This window comes from Chiloscyllium punctatum, chromosome 3 (assembly GCF_047496795.1).
Source record: "Chiloscyllium punctatum isolate Juve2018m chromosome 3, sChiPun1.3, whole genome shotgun sequence".
In the NCBI taxonomy this organism is placed as follows: domain Eukaryota; kingdom Metazoa; phylum Chordata; class Chondrichthyes; order Orectolobiformes; family Hemiscylliidae; genus Chiloscyllium; species Chiloscyllium punctatum.
In genome coordinates, this window is record NC_092741.1 from 36,513,300 (window position 1) to 36,532,482 (window position 19,183).

At 41.7% G+C, this 19,183-nt stretch overlaps 1 protein-coding gene across 1 annotated transcript in view; it reads right to left on the reverse strand.

Moving 5' to 3' along the window:
* The window catches only part of acoxl (acyl-CoA oxidase-like), a 392,592-nt gene that overhangs the window by 199,659 nt on the left and 173,750 nt on the right, over positions 1 to 19,183 (reverse strand). The window lies entirely within an intron of this gene.

Below are 19,183 nucleotides of genomic sequence, written 5' to 3' on the forward strand. Positions count from 1 at the left end.
AAGTTGAAGAGTAGAAAGAGAAAATTTGGGGTTAAAGACTATTACTGAACCCCATTCCAACAACAAAAAAATTAATGTGTTTTATAGAGTGAGATTCATGGCACCTGGTCCTCCATGATACAGAATGATTTTTCTCACACAATCTTCCACTTATTACACAACTGGTATCTTGGAAGCCTTTCTCTGAGGTGTTGTGGCTGGAAGTGTTTGCCATTGCTGGGGCCTTATGGCTTTCACACTTGCAGTAGCATCTTTAAAGCCCAGGTGAAGGATGCAGGTGAAAGCCATGCTGCTGAATCCTGTTAGGCTTCAGTGGCTTCCTCCTCAAGGTGGAAGTGAAGCTGAGGATCTCTTACACTGGCCTCTTTGCCAAGGTTTGCTGGGTGCCTCTAGAAGCAAGGGAATTTCCCGTTAAGAGAGATGAAAGTATGAGTTAGCACTGACAGTAATGTGAAAATGACATGGTTCAGCACAGTTCAATGGGGTTACTGGGTTAGTTGACCTTTGTCATATCCACATGAGCAGTCAAACTATTCTCTACGCAAGTACAGAATTTCTTCATCACAGAGGAGAGAGAGAGAGAGAGAGAGAGAGATTCAGACAAACAGACAGAGAGACAAACAGACAGAGAATGTGAGAGAGAGAGAGAGAGTAAGAGAAGAGAAACCTCCTCCAACTTCCCCCACAAAAATAAAAATTTGGACCTCTTGGCCCAAACGGATCTGTATGTGACAAGGAGAAGGATTGAAAATGATGGAAGTGCATGGAAAAGGAGTTAGTGGTAATGGTAATGCACAGACTCATAGAGATGTACAACACGGAAACAGGCCCTTCGGTCCAACTCGTCCATGCCGGCCAGATATCCCAACCCAATCGAGTCCCACTTGCCAGCACCAAACCTATATCCCTCCACACCCTTCCTATTCATGTACCCATCCTGATGCCTTTTAGATGTTGCAATTGTACCAGCCTCCACCACTCCCTCTGGCAGCTCATTCTATACAAGCACCACCCTCTGTGTGAAAAAAATTGCCCCTTAGGTCCCTTTTATATCTTCCCCTCTCACCCTAAATCTATGCCCTTTAGTTCTGGACTCCCCCAAACCAGGGAAAAGACTTTGTCTATTTATCCTATCCATGCCCCTCATGATTTTATAAACTTCTACAAGGTCACCCCTCAGCCTCCGACGCTCCAGGGAAAACAGCCGCAACCTATTCAACCTCTCCCTATAGCTCAAATCCTCCAACCCTGGCAACATCCTTGTAAATCTTTTCTGAACCCTTTCAAGTTTCACAGCATCTTTCTGATAGGAAGGAGACCAGAATTGCATGCAATATTCCAAAAGTGGCCTAACCAATGTCCTGTACAGCCACAACATGACCTCCCAACCCCTGTACTCAATACTCTAACCAATAAAGGAAAGCATACCAAACGCCTACTTCACTATTCTATCTACCTGCGATTCCACTTTCAAGGTCCTGCACTCCAAGGTCTCTTTGTTCAGCAACACTGAAGGTAAGTGTATAAGTCCTGCTCTAATTTGCTTTCCCAAAATGCAGCACCTCACATTTATCTAATTGAGGTGTCTCCCGTGGATGGAGCAGAAAGCAGGCTCAGACAAGTGAGTAGTCTGTAAGAATGAGGTGGATCAGAGAGAGCCATGAGTGGACATGATAAAAGGAATCCTGAGGCTTGTATTGCATAAGCCTTGGTGAGGTGTGCATGTGTGTAGTGTCAGTCTGTAGTGGCCTGGTGAGCAATGTAGCACAGAGAATATGGTAGCACTTACTCTAGCAAAATGCAGAAGTTTATTGACATTCCTCCTGTACTGCTGGGCAGCTGCTTTAACCTTGATACAGCACTGACCCAGGCTGCAATCCAGGTCCAAGCTAGCTTGATCTCGTGGTGTGATCATTTAATGTGACGGTCAGCTGGAAAAAGGACGGCCCTCTTCTCCTCACCCATTATCTACCCGATCCACTGAAACCTTCAGGTCCCTATCTGCAAAGTGGGGAACAAATTTGCCTTTCGTCCAGGTCATATTCTCAGTGATGGTGATGGAGCAGGACAGTATAAGGGAATTTGCTGGCTATCAATACCTGAAATGGTGTGCAGTTGTGTTTTAAATATGGCAATTACCATGTGACTTTCTGGAAATAGTGAGCAATCCACATCTCCAGTTTCACACAAAAGGTACCGAAAGGTCTAATTCCATAATAAAGAAGATAGAACATAGAACATTACAGCGCAGTACAGGCCCTCGATGTTGCTCCGACCTGTCATCTGAAGCCCATCCCACCTACACTATTCCATGTACGCCCATATGCTTGTCCAATGACAACTTAAATATACTTAAAGTTGGTGAATCTACTACTGTTGCAGGCAAAGCATTCCATACCCTTACTACTCTCTAAGTAAAGAAACTACCTCTGACATCTGTCCTATATCTATCACCCCTCAATTTAAAACTATGCCCCCTCTTGCTCACCGTCACCATACTTGGCAAAAGGCTCTCCCTATCCACCCTATCTAACCCTCTGAATGTGTGCGAAATCATTTGCCAACCCAAACCCAGATGTGTAACAAATTACCTCTGTCTAATGGAGAGCAATGTCAATAGTCCTTTTTAGATTGTGTTGCACTATCTAAAATAATGTCAATCCAAGTCTACACATCAATTGAGTCAGTTCATATAAGACAAGCTGCCAGTAGGTGACGTATGAATGTTTTGCCAAGGCCAGGCAAATCAGTCAAGGAGAAGAATGAGGAAGGAAGAATTTCTACAAATTTCTAATTGATGGAAATTTTTTAAAAAATGAGAGATGTAATATGAGTTGAAACAGGAACTGCAGAAGCTTTAAATACAATTACAGTAAAGTAGCTGGTTTAACTTGAAATTGCTGCAGTTTTCAAATTAATTGGAAGACTGATTCCAACATTCTACTGGGACGAATGTGGTACATTGTCCACTTCTTTTGTAAATGTTATCTTAGATTCAGTGTTCACTACAAGAAAACAAGCTTGTGTTAGCTTGGATCAAATTGTAGTGCTCCTGTACCTGAATCTAAAAGTTAGTGTCGACAGGCATGACTGCAATCACATCAAGAGATCGTATTGTGTTAGCCGCTGAGTTAGTGGTGGGGTGGGTGTCATGGCATGACTAACCGCAGTCTAGTTTACAGCAGGAGTCTATTTACTGACCAAGAAGAGTCTATGTAAAAAGAATCACGCAAACTACAGCAAGATTGATTGCACCTGCAGTATATTTCCTCCCTTAAAAGTGTGGTTATTCACCAGCAATATTACGTGAGGGAGAGAGTTACATAATTTAAATGATTTGCATGTTCATCTGCTCCTTAGTGAATAGCAGATGCTATTGAAATTTTCAGATGACAGTAAAACAGGGAATATAGCCTATTTTGTTTAGAAAAAGAAATTAATTACAGGTGCACTGGTCCAACTCCTCCAGTCTACGGGTCATCACAAACCAGATGTAAGGCCTGAATGTGTGTTGGATCCCTGCTCACAAATATGCAGAAAAGCTTGAGGAACTTTAAACACTTACCAGAAGGCAGCAAGCAGTGCCGTCAAAAAGCAACTGGAGAGCGTGTAGTTGCTCTGATGTACCGTGCATGGTGAGCAGCTTCAGCACACTGACTGCAGCATTGACCATCAATTCCAAAAGTCAGTGTCACGCACCAGATTCAGAATCCTGTGCAGCCAGTAAGAAAATTAGAGGGAACATTGACTACCGTTCTGTATTCCTGAAGAAGCCAGGTTTGGATGACTTGTAAAGAAACATGGACCTTCAACGAGACACAGAAAGGTAGGAGCAGAGCAGTAATCTGATAGTTATTACTGCTTCACGTAAGGTTGGCACCTCTCTGATTAGAACAGTGAAAAGGAGATATTTGCCAATATAGATTCACAGAACATTAAAGGTTCCACCTCGGGTAAATGAGAAGCATATCACATAAGAGCCAAGTAGTAACATGGAGCTTATATAAAACTGTAGTGTGCTGGATTTTGCATACCTGGTGATGGTGAAACTGTCAGAGTACAATGTAACTGCTCTGCAAAACTGACAGCAATGTCTGGTCTACATGCATGTACAGAAAAACATGGAAATCTGGTAGTTCTTGTCAGGGCTATCATGCTCAGTGACAGGGTGCGCATTTCAACTGTTCTCAAATGTAACTGGGACAAAAAAAAAGTGATTTAGCATGAACGTCAGTGTCTAACAAAATTTTCCTATCATGAAGGCCTTTGAAAATGTGATGATTTGTTTAATGAGGTTTAATGGAGGTTTTAATGTCATATTAAAATGGGGTGGCACTGCTGCCTCACAGCACCAGGGGCCCAGGTTCAATTCCCGCCTCAGGTAACTGTCTGTGTGGAGTGTGTACATTCCCCCTGTGTCGGGTTTCCTCCGGGTGCTCCGGCTTCCTCCCACTGTCCAAAGATGTGCAGGTCAGTGAATTGTCCATTAAATATAGGGTAAGGGAACGGGTCTGGGTAGGTTACTCTTTGGAGGGTCAGTGTGGACTTGTTGGGCCGAAGGGCCTGTTTCCATACTGTAGGGAACTTAATCCAATAGGAAGTTATTATTACTTACAAGCAAAATCTCTGGCTCTGATAATAACTAATTTCAGAAATCTAAAGCTCTGTCCCCTATCCACCTTGATAAAGATGTCACTGACTCTTTTTTTAAAAGTAAGTCATTTTCCTATTTACAGAAGTTTGTTTATAATATTTCTGTTTCTAGATAAACCTCATGTTTTACAGATGATAATCAGTGTTTTTAATTTCCTGGTTTGCTGTGTAAGAATTCTTCAGTGATTGTTAACTCAGCAGTCTGTTGATGTCACTATCTCTGGGATCCAGAAATCCTCTTGAGATGGCATCAGGGTGAAACCTACATTGTAACAGAGGAAAGCAACACCACAAAACTTGTAAGATCACTGTGAAGGTCTACAAGGTCAGTGGCTGATAGCCAAAAATCTCATAAATGCAGTTGGTCTTTTAATTGAAGCAACTAAGATTAAAATACAGGAGAAGGCTATATAACCAATTGTGTTTGTGCCAGGTCTTTGTCAGATAATCTCAAACTATTAGAAGCTTGCTAAGACCTAGAAAAATTGACCAGAAAGTAGAAAATTTTAGACTATTTAACACTCAGAGGCAACTTCATTAAGGTAACTATAATTGTAAAAAAGCTTAACGGAATTGACAGAAATAAATTGTTTCCACTCTTTGGCAAGGCCTCAACTATGGGTCTTAAATTTTAGATAATCAGTAGGAATTCCAGACAAAAAAAAATCCCCAGGAGAAAGTTTTTTTTTTCAATCCAGAGGGTAGTTATAATGTGGAACTTGTTACCACAAGGAGAAGTTGAGGTAATTAGCTTAGATGTAGTTATAAGGAAACTAGATAAAGATGGGCGGTCAGTGAGACAAGTGGGCTAGTGTGCAGTTCAGTCACAGTGCAGGTTTGATTCCTGATCTCGCTAAGATGGACTTGAGACTGGTTAATGGACCTTAACCCGTTAGTAGAAGGCAATGGAAACCTATCACCAACAAAAACTGTCAAAATGGCTCCAGGTGAATCGGCAGCAAACAATGAGCCAAGGACTTCCCTTTGGATAGGTACATGTGAATGAATGAAGGCAAACTATAATGGACAAAGAAATTAAAAGATATATTGATGACATTAGATGAAGAAGGATGAGAACAAGCTCATGTAGTGCTAAAGCATGAAAGTGGTTCTGTTCGACTGGATGTTCCTTTTTAGACTTCAAATACTGTGTAAATTATTACTCTACTTTGTAAATCTCTGCTTTAAACCTGCATCCATTTTTTATTTTTTAGAGATGGAAGCCCTTGCTTCAATGACAATACACTCTGTTGATGCAACTTTTTTTGTCAAAATGATTTCTCCTAACCTTGTTACTGGCAACCAAACTTTGCAACACCTCAGATACTGAAGCAGTCCTTGCCCGTATGTAGCCGGAATTGGACAACACACAGGGCTGGTCTGACAAGTGGGAAGTAATAGGCACATCCCAAGCACTAGGTAATAGCCATCTCCAATAAGAGAGAATCAAACCATTGCTCTTTGACATGACTGAATGCCAACACCCTGGAGTTACCAATGAGCAGTGGTGGGTGAATTGTGATAATATCACTGGACTAGTAATCTAGAAACACCAACTAAAATTCAAGGGACATGTATCCAAATCACACTTTGTCAGATGGTGAAATTTGAATTCAATAAAAACTCATCTGATTCACTACTGTCCTTTAGAGAAGGGAATTTTCCATCCTTGTCTGGTTTGGTGGTCATGTGACACCATGTGGTTGACCCTTCACTGTCCTTGAAATGACGTAGAGGGATAATCAGTTAATCTAGCCTAACAGCTAATGCTAGAGATTGTCAGTGACACCCATATCCCAGACAAGAATTAAAAATAAACAAGAAAAAGAAGATAGCACATGTTGGACAAAGTGCTCGCTTAATTGGTACCCTATTCACAGATTTAAACATGTCCAATCAGCCACCAGGGCATAGTGCTATCATTTGTATTAGCTGCAAGATGCACAGCAGCAACTCACCATTACTCCTCAGCCAATATCTTACAAACCATGACCTTTACAATCTAGCATAACAAGGATAACATATGGGAGAAAGTGAGGACTGCAGATTCTAGAGACCAGAGTTGAAAAATGTGGTGCTGGAAAAACACAGCAGGCCAGGCAGCATCCAAGGAGCAGGAGAATCGACGTTTCGGGCATAAGCCCTTCTTCAGGATAACATATGCACAAGAATGCCTCCATGTGCGTGGTTTTGGTTCCTTTGACTTAAGGAAACATACCATTTCATTGGAGGCAGTTCAGAGAAGGTTCATTAGGATGACCCCAGTACAGAGGGATTGTCTTCTGAGTAAAGGCTAAACAGGTAGGGACTGTACTTGTTGGGGTTTAGAAGAATGCATGATGATCTCATTGAAACAGATAGGATTCTAAAGGGGCTTGACAGGCTGTGAGGATGTTTGCCCTCATGGGCAAGTCTAGGATCTGAGGGCGTAGTATCAGAAATAACGGGAGCCAATTTAAGACTGAAATGAGGGGGAATTTCTTCTCCCAAAGAGGTGAGTGCCTTTGGAACTCCTTGCTGTGGAGGCAGAGTCCTTCTGCATATTTAAGGCTGTAATGGGTAGATTCTTGATCAGTCGGGGTATCACAGGTGGCAGGGAAAATGCAGGAATGTAGACGTTGGGGATGTCAGAATACCCATGATCTGATTGAATGGGAATGAATGTCCTACTTCTGTTCCTATTTCTTATGGTCTTAGGTTAAAAGCCTGGAACTCCGTTCCCAACAAACTCTGAGCTTACCAGTGCTATATAAACTACACTGGGTCAACAAGGATGTTAACCAGCATCCTTCAAGTGCATTTAGAGATGGGCAAAAATGCTAGATTAGTTAGTAACGTTCACATTCCACGATCAAACAAAAAATAAATAAATTTATCCCTGTTTGCCAAATAATATCATGAACAATTTTGAAGTCTCCAAGAAATCATTTTAATCTTTTCTGCACCAATGGAAATAGTCTCGTATTTCATCTCTGTTCACAACTCCTGTTTTTATGCATGAAGCCTATGGCTTTAATGAATTTTCTATATTGATTGCCCAAAGGTGCGCACACATATCCCAACTATGACCTAGACATTGCCTTGCACAGGTATTACCCCTTTACTGTTGTGTTACACAGTGTGAATGTTAATGCTCATCATTGTGCATGACAATGATAAAGACTGAAAATGCCATCCACTTCTTAAAGAACTTACCAAACAGTTAGAATATCCACACCTGCACCAAAGTGCAACCATTTCCAAAAAACTGATCGCTAAACACCTATTTCTATCTGTTTTGGTTTGTAGTATCTTTATGTGTTCAAACTGGTTGGCAGGTTTGATAACAAAACAACATTGCCTGCTTTTCAAAAGATAATCCAGTGGAAAAGCGCTGGGATTTTCCAAAGCCACAATGAGAGCCTATTTTTGGACGCTCTACAATTGAGTGTAGACTGTTTCCTGGAATGGACACTTTTAGAAAGTGAGATTATGAAATTCAATTAGCATGTAGAGCAAGATCAAGTCTAGAATTAATATTAGAAGCAGAAAGGGGAGTGGTTTCCAAATTGTTTAAGGCAAAATATTATAAGAAAGTAAAATGTGTAATCCCAGCAGCTTTTAACACCAAGTCAATCAAGATATTTAAGAAGTGAAAAAAGAAGAAAAAAGATTTGCATGTTATATTGGATCTTTCATAACTTCAGGGAGTTCCAAAGCATTTTACAGGCAAAGAAATAATTCTGAAACAAAGTCAATGTTGTAATGTGAGGCAGCCAGTTTGTGCACAGTAAAATCCCAAAGACTTTCCCTGTTCTTTTTTAAAAAGTGTGTGAGATCTTCCAAGTCAACCTAACCTGAGGAATTGCCTTAATTTAATGTCTTATTCAAAAAATGGCATCCCTGCCAGTGAAGTATCACAGCACTGGAGAGTCAGCTTAGATTTTCTGCTCAAAATTCTGGACTCACATCTATCTGGACCCGAAAGTCAGTGAGGGACTGCCAGCAGATAAATAAATAAGGACTTATATTAAGAGTCTAGGAAAGGAGGATGAAAATGGGTTTGTAATATATTATGTGCATTTGGTATGAAAATGAAATGGGTCAAATGTCCATATTTCTGAAGCATTTATTTTATTATATTCTATCACAGGATGTGAGATCATGGCCAGGACAGCATATTTTGATCATCCCCTTTTGCTCTGAAGAAGTAGTGGTGTGCAATCTTCTTGAACTGCTGCAGTCCAAGCAGTGTTGGTAAAACCACAATGATTTTAGAAACTTAACTAGTGATAGTGAAGGAACAGAGATATCAATCTGAGTCAGGATAATGTCTGGCCTGGAGGAGAACCTGCAGGCGGTGGTGGTGCTCAGGGTGATAATGTTTGTGGTTTGGAAAGTACCGTGTTCTACATTGTAGGTGGCATTGCTGCTACAATGTGGTGGATGGGTGTTGATCTAGCAAGCAGCTGAGTCCTGGTTAGTATCACTGCAGAACCTCCTGAGTGTCACTGGAACTGATTTCAATCACATCCCTGTCTTATGGATGCTGGCAGGTACTGGAGAGTCTGGAAGTGCATTACTCTCAGCAGAATTCCTCACGTCTGACCTGTACTTGTAGAAGCAGCACTTGCGTGACCAGTCAAGTTCAGTTTCTGGACAATGGTAGCCCCAGGATTTTAAGTGTGGGGTATTTAGCAAAGGTATGCCATTGATTGTCAAGGTTTGATTGTAATTGTCTCACACTTGCGTGATGCAAATGTTACTTGCTACTGAAATGTTAATGCCAAACTTGAATGTTGTCTAGGACTTACTGCATAAGGTCACTGACCATTTCAGTACATGAGGACTTGGAAATGCTGCTGATCAATGCACAACCATCAATAAATATTCCTGCTTCTGACCTTATGACCAAGAGAAGTTAATGATGGAGTTAATGAATGAAGCAAACTGAAGATTATTAGGCCAGGGAGACTATCCTGAGGAACTCCTGCAGGATATTCTTGAGACAGAGGTGATTGATCTCTAATTATCACAACCATTGACTTCAATGATCAGGTTGGATTTATTCTGTTGATGGTACATAGCCAGACAGTTTTCTACACTGATGCTGTTATTGGAGCTATACTGAGATGGAACTCAGGCAGTTTTGCAGCACTTGTCTTTGGTACTCTCACTAGAATATTGTTAGGGGCTTCGCAACATTCCGTGCTGTCAGCCATTTTGTAAAAGCACATGTACGAAATCAAATTGGTCAAAGGCTGTGATGTTGGGGACCACAGGAGGAAGCTAAGATTGATTACCCATTTGACACATCGGGTTGAACAAGACTGCAAAGCTTCTGCCTTCCTGCTGATGCTTTCTCCTCTTCTGTTTAGTCTGGTGACTACCAAACAGATGTACAAGGAATCAAATAGATGATATGGATTGTGTTGAGAAGATATACAGGAGTATAGGAAACATCTACAGAGTAGACCCGAGGTGATGAATGACAATGGTGGTGACCACCCACACCATCCAGCTTTATACTCGACATATAAGTCAACACCCATTTTATGTAGTTTACTGTAAAATTGACAGCCAAATGTAGTAGCGTTTAGTCTGCCGATGAACTACCACATAAAACATGCAATGGTTTCATTTACAAGAACTATGTAATTGAAGCAGGATTGGGGAAATAAATCTTCAAATGCTGCAAAAACACAGAAAACACTTCAGCATTAAATAACAAACAGCGTCAGCATAAAAATAAAACAGAAATTACATGACCAATAAACAGGAACTGAAGTCCTGTTTAAAACACGCAAAGCATTGGCACTTTGCCTACATTACAGAAATTCACTCAAACAGCATTCTTCCTGGTTGGAATTGTATTCATGAGATACATGTGACGCGAGCATGAAAAATGTTTCAAACTTCTCTTGTACATAGCTGATAATATATTTACTCTATTTTTCACCAGTACAGGTGTTTTACAGTTTTAGTGCTCTTTATGCCATCTCCCTTGCAAACGTATTTTTAATGGGTATAGATTAATCATATGTTTCCCCAATTTTTTTTGTCCTCATTCAACCTTGCCTGAAGGCAGTTACTCACAATGAGGTACTGTTCAACAAACAAATTGAAGTCTCTCCTCCTCCCCTTGCAGCTATACTTTACATGGGAGTCTAGACAGCAAGTGCCAGTGTTCAACTTGGCGAAGATTCAAAGCTATGCTCAGTCCTCTGATTTTCACCCAAGTCCCACACCTACAATAAATTTACACCTTACGCTTCATTGAGAAAATAGCTGAGTGCTTTACAACAAAAGCAGAGGAGGTAGAACAAAGACAGACAGGAAGGTTTTAAGAATCATATGTAAGCAGGTGTAATGGTTTAGTTATAGAGATGAAGTGCTAGGGGTAAAAAGACGGACCCCACATGGTGGATTGTTGGTAGCAGGGAACCTCAAATGATCTAGTGCCAAGAGAACAGACAACATCCACACTTGCACCATTTCAATGTAATCCAAGATGACTAGATTGTGTGAGTGAATTTCAATCCTGTCCACGTTGCCATTCCCAAACTTGTGAAACATTCCTCCATTCCATCCCACCATGTGTCTCTTGCTCCAAAAATTAATTTAGACGTTAGTTTAGATTGATCAGACTTGGTAGATGGAACAAGTTGAAGCGACAATTTGTCTTCCCTTGGTCCTCAGTTACATTCAATTATATTTAGACAGCATATTGTTTTACTCCTTATCTACCTGTCACTGCTAATTCTTCTGACTGAGAAGCTTGCAGTAACACATTAAGTGTATTTCAGATGGAGTCCTTTCCTTTGGTTGCAATCACAACCTTGAAAGATCTCAAATTCAATCCTCTACAGAAGTTGGTGATCGTCAACCAGGCAGCAGTTGGAAGGTAACAGTTTGGATCAGTATCCCAAGTTAGGATAGAGAAAATGGTTCAGGTGTTTCACTTGGATTGTTTTCAGCAGTTCCTGCTAGAAGTGAATGTGGATGAGGACTGGATCAGGGAAGAACTGCATTTAGCTCTGATTTCTGCCGCAGTTTAATAGCCCATTAACACATAAAGGTCAGCAAGTTGAGTGAGGTTCTGGACAGTGTCAGCTGCCTGTGGAAGCAGCCCATAAGGATATGTGCGAGCAAGAGTGACAAAAGGCATAAAAATGAAAAACAAATGCAAAAACTAAGTTAGTTGTTCACATTTCAAATTGCAATTACATTTTGCCTGAAGTTTGCAATTAAGGGAAAAATGTTTGCAGCAATCAATTCTATCCCAACTTTCCTGAAACAAATGCTAGTTGCACAGATATTTCATCCTCCCAAAATAAAAACAAAGAATTGGAGCTGCTTGAATTCTAAAACAAAATCAAAATGTGCTAGAGAAATGAAAGGTCATAGAATTATCGAAGCCCTACAATGAAGAAAGAAGCCATTTGACGCATCACGTCTGCACCAATGTTCCAAAGAGCATCCCACCCAGATCCAGAAACCCCTAACCTGTCCCTGTAACCCTGCACTTCCTACAGCTAATCCACCTAACCTGCACACTATGGACAATTTAGCATGGCTAATCCACCGAACTTGCATATCTGTGGGAAGAAACTCACACAGACACAAGGAGGACATGCAAGCTCAACTCAGACAGTCACCAAATGGTGGAATCGAACCGGGGTACCTGGTGCTGTGGGGGAACGGTACTAACCACAGAGCCACAAAGCCACTTGGTGAACTCAAAACATTAACTCTATTTTCTCTCTTCAGATGCTGAGTTTTTCCAGCTCTTTCCGTTTTACTTCAATTCCACTCATAGGCTTAAATTGACACGTTCTGCCTAGAGAGGAAAGGGACCAGTCTCTACCATGTATAGTGTAGGTGCTGACATTGGGCTACCTCAGGTGGATACTCAAAAGGACACTAACTAAAACTGACATCCACGGAGTGTGCTGGTGTGTTGTGCTTTTTTGGCACTCCACTACCTCACTGAGAATATAAGAAACAGCCATAGGCCACAGACTCACATCTTCAGTAAAATACATCTTTTTGTTTCTTCTCCCTCTTTTCATGTTTGACTTAAGTAACCCGACAACAAACAGAATGTTCTTGATAAATATGAAGAGATGTTAGCAGAGATTAAAATGAACACATTTAATGTTCATAATTCTTTTTTGAAAGAAATCGTAAGTCATCAAAAAAACATGCTAATTTTGGATAGAACATAGAACATAGAAAAATACAGCGCAGAACAGGCCCTTCGGCCCTCGATGTTGCGCCGACCTGTGTACTATTCTTAGTTCGTTCCCCTACACTATCCCAAAATCATCCATGTGTTTATCAAAGGATTGTTTAAATCTCCCTAATGTGGCTGAGTTGACTACATTAGAGGTAGGGCATTCCATGCCCTTACCACTCTCTGCATAAAGAACCTGACTCTGACATCTGTCTTAAATCTATCACTCCTCAATTTGTAGTTATGCCCCCTTGTACACGCTGATGTCATCATCCTAGGAAAAAGTCTTTCACTGTCTACCCTATCTAATCCTCTGATCATCTTGTATGTCTCTATCAAATCCCCCCTTAGCCTTCTTCTTTCCAATGAGAACAGGTTCAAGTCTCTCAGCCTTTCCTCATCAGACCTTCCCTCCAGACCAGGCAACATCCTGATAAATCTCCTCTGCACCTTTTCCAATACTTCCACATCCTTCCTGTAATGGTGTAATGGGGCGACCAGAACTGTACACAATATTCCAAGTGTGTCCGCACCAGCGTTTTGTATAGTTGCAGCATGATATTGCAGCTCCGGAACTCAATCCCTCTACCAATGAAACCTAACACACCGTATGTCTTCTTAACAGCACTATCAACCTGGATGAAAGGTGGTACTGGAGAGAATCCTTGCCATTAGACCTTCACCAGCATCCTTCATTTCCTGTTCCAGCTCTGGGTTCTCACTTCATTCTAGGTGGATGGATTAGAACAGTACTGAGGAGAACTGCATTGATGAATGTGCTGTTGTTCAGATTGGAAACTAATCTAAGTCCCTGCCCATCTCTCAGGTTTCAGTAAAATATCCCATGAAAATGCTTGAAGTTGGGAATCGTCTCAGTACCCTAGCCGCTGTAATTGAAAGTGCCACTAAAACAGATGATATGATCACTATCACTCAGCTGCTTGTGGGAATTTATTGTGCACAAAATGGATGCTGAACTTTTCAACATTGTTAATGGTCAATTGATTATGATGTTAAAGACACACAGAAGATGGGAATTCTTTGGTCATATATAGGAGGTCTTTTGAGGCAGTGGGGGCAATGTCCCTGCCTCTGAGTGAGGAGTCCTGGGTTCAAGTTCCATCTGCTCTAGAAATGTGTAATAACATCTCTGAACAGGTTGTTGAGAAAAATATCTAGGATTATATATAAAGAGATGAGCTAAGGAGAGCCATAAAAAAGATAGAGGGTTATCAGAAGACAATTTGAGAACATGAGTGACTGGAATAAAGACTAAGATAATTACTTAAGCAACTCCATGAGTCAAACTATACACATGCAATAACATCCACAAACAATAAATACGTTAATGATTTGAATCCAATATGACACTTTCTTTGGGAAGTGGTCACACTGGAGGAGTCATATGAGTCCAAAATGTTCCTTTCCTCACAGATGCTGCCAGAGTTAGTACATTTACGTAGCACTTTCTATTTGTATTTCACATCTCCAGCATCCACAGTACTTTCATATACCCATCCAAATAACTCTTAAATGTTGCAATTGTATAGAGTCATAGAGATGTACAATATGGAAACAGACCTTTCGGTCCAACCCGTCCATGCCGACCAGTGAAGTTATTCCCACAATGTCCCTGAGCAGCAGGTTCCAGTGTTGGCCCAGCTATGCACATTTTATTTATTCACACAAAGGACATATGTGTCACTGGATAGTCAGCGTTTATTGCCCATCCCTAATTGTCCTTGAGAAGATGGTGGTGAACTGCCTTTTAAACTGCTGCAGTACACGTGCTGTAAATTGACTCAGAATTTTTGGCAGGGAATTCCAGGATTTTGATACAGTGGCAGTGAAGGAACAATGATATAAATCCAATATTGAGTGGCTTGGAGGGGAATTTGCATGTGGTATTGTTGTTTACATGTATCTGCTGTCCTTGTCCTTCTAGATGGAAGTGGTTATGAGTTTGCAAGGTGCTGATTAAGGATTTTTGCTGAATTTCTGCAGCGCACCTTGTAGGTCATACACACTGCTGCGGCTAAGCATCAATGGTGGAGGGGTTGATTATTTGTAGATGTGGTGCCTATCAAACATGTGGTAGAATCATAGGGTAATAGAGCTGTACAACATGAAAACAGACCCTTCGATCCAACTTGTCCATGCCAAACAGATATCCTAAATAAATCTAGTCCCATTTGCAAGCATTTGGCCCATATCCCTCTAAACCCTTCCTATTCATATACACCTCCAGATGCCTTTTAAATGCTGTACTCGTAGCAGCCTCTACCACTTCCTCTGGCAGCTCATTCCATACTTGCATCACCCTCTGTGTGAAACAGTTATCCCTTCAATCCCTTTACACCTTTCCTCTCAAATCAAACCTATGCTCTCCAGTTTTGGACTCGCCCAGCTCAGGAAGAAGACCAAGGTTATTTATTTATTTATCCTATCGATATGCCTCATGATTTTATATTGCAAGGTCACCCCATAGACTCCACACTCCAAGGGAAATTCAGCATCTCCCGATAGTTCAAACCCTCCAACCCTTGCCAAATTCTTGTAAATCTTTTATGAACCCTTTCAAGTTTCACAATATCCTTCCTATAGCAGAGAGGCCAGAATTGCATACAGTATTCCAAAAGTGACCTAACCAATGCTCTGTACAACTGCACCCAACCCCTATATCAATGCTCTGATAAAGGAAAGCATATCAAACACCTTCTTCACTACCCGATCTACCTGCAACTCAGCTTTCAAGGAGTCATGAACCTGCACTTCAAGATCTCTTTGTTCAGCAACACTCCCCAGGAGGGTGTAAGTCATGCCGTGATTTACCTTTCCAAAATGCAGCACCTCACATTTATCTAAATTAATCTCCATCTGCCACTCTTTGGCTGATTAGTCCATCTAATCAAGGTCCCATTGTACTCTGAGGTAATCTTCTTTGCTGTCCACTACACCTCCACTTTTGGTGTCATCTGCAAGCTTACCAGTCATACCTCCAATGTTCACAACCAAATCATTTATAGAACAATGAAAAGCAGTGGACCCAGTACTGATCCTTGTGGGACACCACTGGTCACAGGCCTTCATTCTGTCTTCTACCTTCGAGTACGTTGTGTAGATGGTGTCAAGTTCCTTGATTGTTGTTGGAGCTGCATTCCTTCAGGCAAATGGGGAATATTTCAATCACGTTCCCGTCTTGTGCCTTGTAGATGATGGACAGGCTTTGGGGAGTCAGGGGGTCATAGAGTCATAGAGATGTACAGTATGGAAACAGACCCTTCGGTCCAACCTGTCCATGCCGACCAGATATCCCAACCCAATCTAGTCCCACCTGCCAGCACCTGGCCCATATCCCTCTAAACCCTTTCTATGCATATACACATCCAAATGCCTCTTAAATGTTGCAATTGTACCAGCCTTCACCACATCCTCTGGCAGCTCATTCCATACACGTACCACCCTCTGCGTGAAAATGTTGCCCCTTAGGTCACTTTTATATCTTTCCCCTCTCACCCTAAACCTATGCCCTCTAGTTCTGGATTCCCCGACCCCAGGGAATAGACTTTGTCTATTTATCCTATCCATGCCCCTCATAATTTTGTAAACCTCTATCAGGTCACCCCTCAGCCTCTGACGCTCCAGGGAAAACAGCCACAGCCTGTTCAGGCTCTCTCTATAGCTCAGATCCTCCAACCCTGGCAACATCCTTGTAAATATTTTCTGAACCCTTTCAAGTTTCACATCTTTCCAATAGGAAGGAGACCAGAATTGCACGCAATATTCCAACAGAGGCCTAACCAATGTCCTGTACAGCCGCAACATGACCTCCCAACTCCTGTACTCAATACTCTGACCAATAAAGGAAAGCATACCAAACGCCTTCTTCACTATCCTATCTACCTGCACTCCAAGGTCTCTTTGTTCAGCAACACTCCCTAGGACCTTACCATTAAGTGTATAAGTCCTGCTAAGATTTGCTTTCCCAAAATGCAGCACCTCGCATTTATCTGAATTAAACACCATCTGCCACTTCTCAGCCCATTGGCCCATCTGACCCGATCCTATTGAAATCTGAGGTAACCCTCTTCTCTGTTCACTACACCTCCAATTTTGGTGTCATCTGCAAACTTACTAACTGTACCTCTTATGCTCGCATCCAAATAATTTACGTAAATGACAAAAAGTAGAGGGCCCAGCACCGATCCTTGTGGCACTCCACTGGTCACAGGCTTCCAGTCTAAAAAACAACCCTCCAACATCACCCTCTGTGTTCTACCTTTCAGCCAGTTCTGTATCCAAATGGCTAGTTTTCCCTGTATTCCATGAGATCTAATCAGTCTCCCATGGGGAACCTTGTTGAACGCCTTACTGAAGTCCATATAGATCAAATGACTGCTCTGCCCTATTCAATCCTCTGTTACTTCTTCAAAAAACTCAATCAAGTTTGTGAGACATGATTTCCCACGCACAAAGCCATGTTGACTATCCTGAATCAGTCCTTGCCTTTCAAAATACATGTACATCCTGTCCCTCAGGATTCCCTCCAATAACTTGCCCACCATCGAGATCAGGCTCACCGGTCTATAGTTCCCTGGCTTGTCCTTACCGCCCTTCTTAAACAGTGGCACCACGTTTGCCAACCTCCAGTCTTCTGGCACCTCACCTGGGACTATCGATGATATGAATATCTCAGCAAGAGGCCCAGCAATCACTTCTCTAGCTTCCCACAGAGTCCTCGGGTACACCTGATCAGGTCCTGGGGATTTATCCACTTTTAACCATTTCAAGACATCCACCACTTCCTCCTCTGTAATCTGGACATTTTGCAAGATGTCACCATTTATTTCCCTACAGTCTATATCTTCCATACCCTTTTCCACAGTAAATATTGATGCAAAATATTCATTTAGTATCTCCCCCATTTTCTGTGGTTCCACACAAAGGCCACCTGGCTGATCTTTGAGGGGCCCTATTCTCTCCCTAGTTACCCTTTTGTCCTTAATATATTTGTAAAAACCCTTTGGATTCTCCTTAATTCTATTTGCCAAAGCTATTTCATGTCCCCCGTTTTGCCCTCCCGATTTCCCTCTTAAGTATACTCCTACTTCCTTTATACTCTTCTAAGGATTCACTCAATCTATCCTGTCTATACCTGACACATGCTTCCTTCTTTTTCTGAACCAAACCCTCAATTTCTTTAGTCATCCAGCATTCCCTATCCCTACCAGCCTCCCTTTCACCCTGAAAGAAATATACTTTCTCTGGATTCTCGTTATCTCATTTCTGAATTCCCATTTTCTAGCCGTCCCTTTACCTGCGAACATCTACCTCCAATCAGCTTTTGAAAGTTCTTGCCTAATACCGTCAAAATTGGCCTTTCTCCAATTTAGAACTTCAACTTTTAGATCTGGTCTATCCTTTTCCATCACTATTTTAAAACGAATAGAATTATGGTCGCTGGCCCCAAAGTGCTCCCCCACTGACACCTCAGTCAACTGCCTTGCCTTATTTCCCAAGAGTAGGTCAAGTTTTGCACCTTCTCCAGTGGGTACATCCACATACTGAATCAGAAAATTGTCTTGTACACACTTAAGAAATTCCTCTCCATCTAAACCTTTAACACTATGGCAGTCCCAGTCGATGTTTGGAAAATTAAAATCCTCTATCATAGCCACCCTAGTATTCTTACAGATAGATGAGATCTCCTTTCAAGTTTATTTCTCAATTTCTCTCTGTATACTGGGGGGTCTATAATACAATCCCAATAATGTGATCATCCCTTTCTTATTTCTCAGTTCCACCCAAATAACTTCCCTGGATGTTTTTCTGGAAATATCCTCCCTCAGCACAGCTGTAATGCTATCCCTTAATAAAAATTGCCACTCCCCCTCCTCTGTTGCCTCCCTTTCTATCCTTCCTGTAGCATTTGTGTCCTGGAATATTAAGCTGCCAGTCCTGCCCATCCCTGAGCCATGTTTCTGTAATTGCTATGATATCCCAGTCCCATGTTCCTAACCATGCCCTGAGTTCATCTGCCTTCCCTGTTCGGCCCCTTGCATTGAAATAAATGCAGCTTAATTTATTAGTCCTACCTTGTCCCTGCCTGCCCTCAATGTTTGACTCACTTCTGTTCTCAGCTGTACCCGACTCAGATCGATCTCTTTCCTCACTATCTCCCTGGGTCCCAACCCCCTCCCCACCCCCCCTCCCCACCCACCTTACTAATTTAAATTCTCCCAAGCAGTCCTAGCAAATTTCCCTGCCAGTATATTAGTCCCCTTCCAATTTAGGTGCAATCCGTCCTTCTTGTAC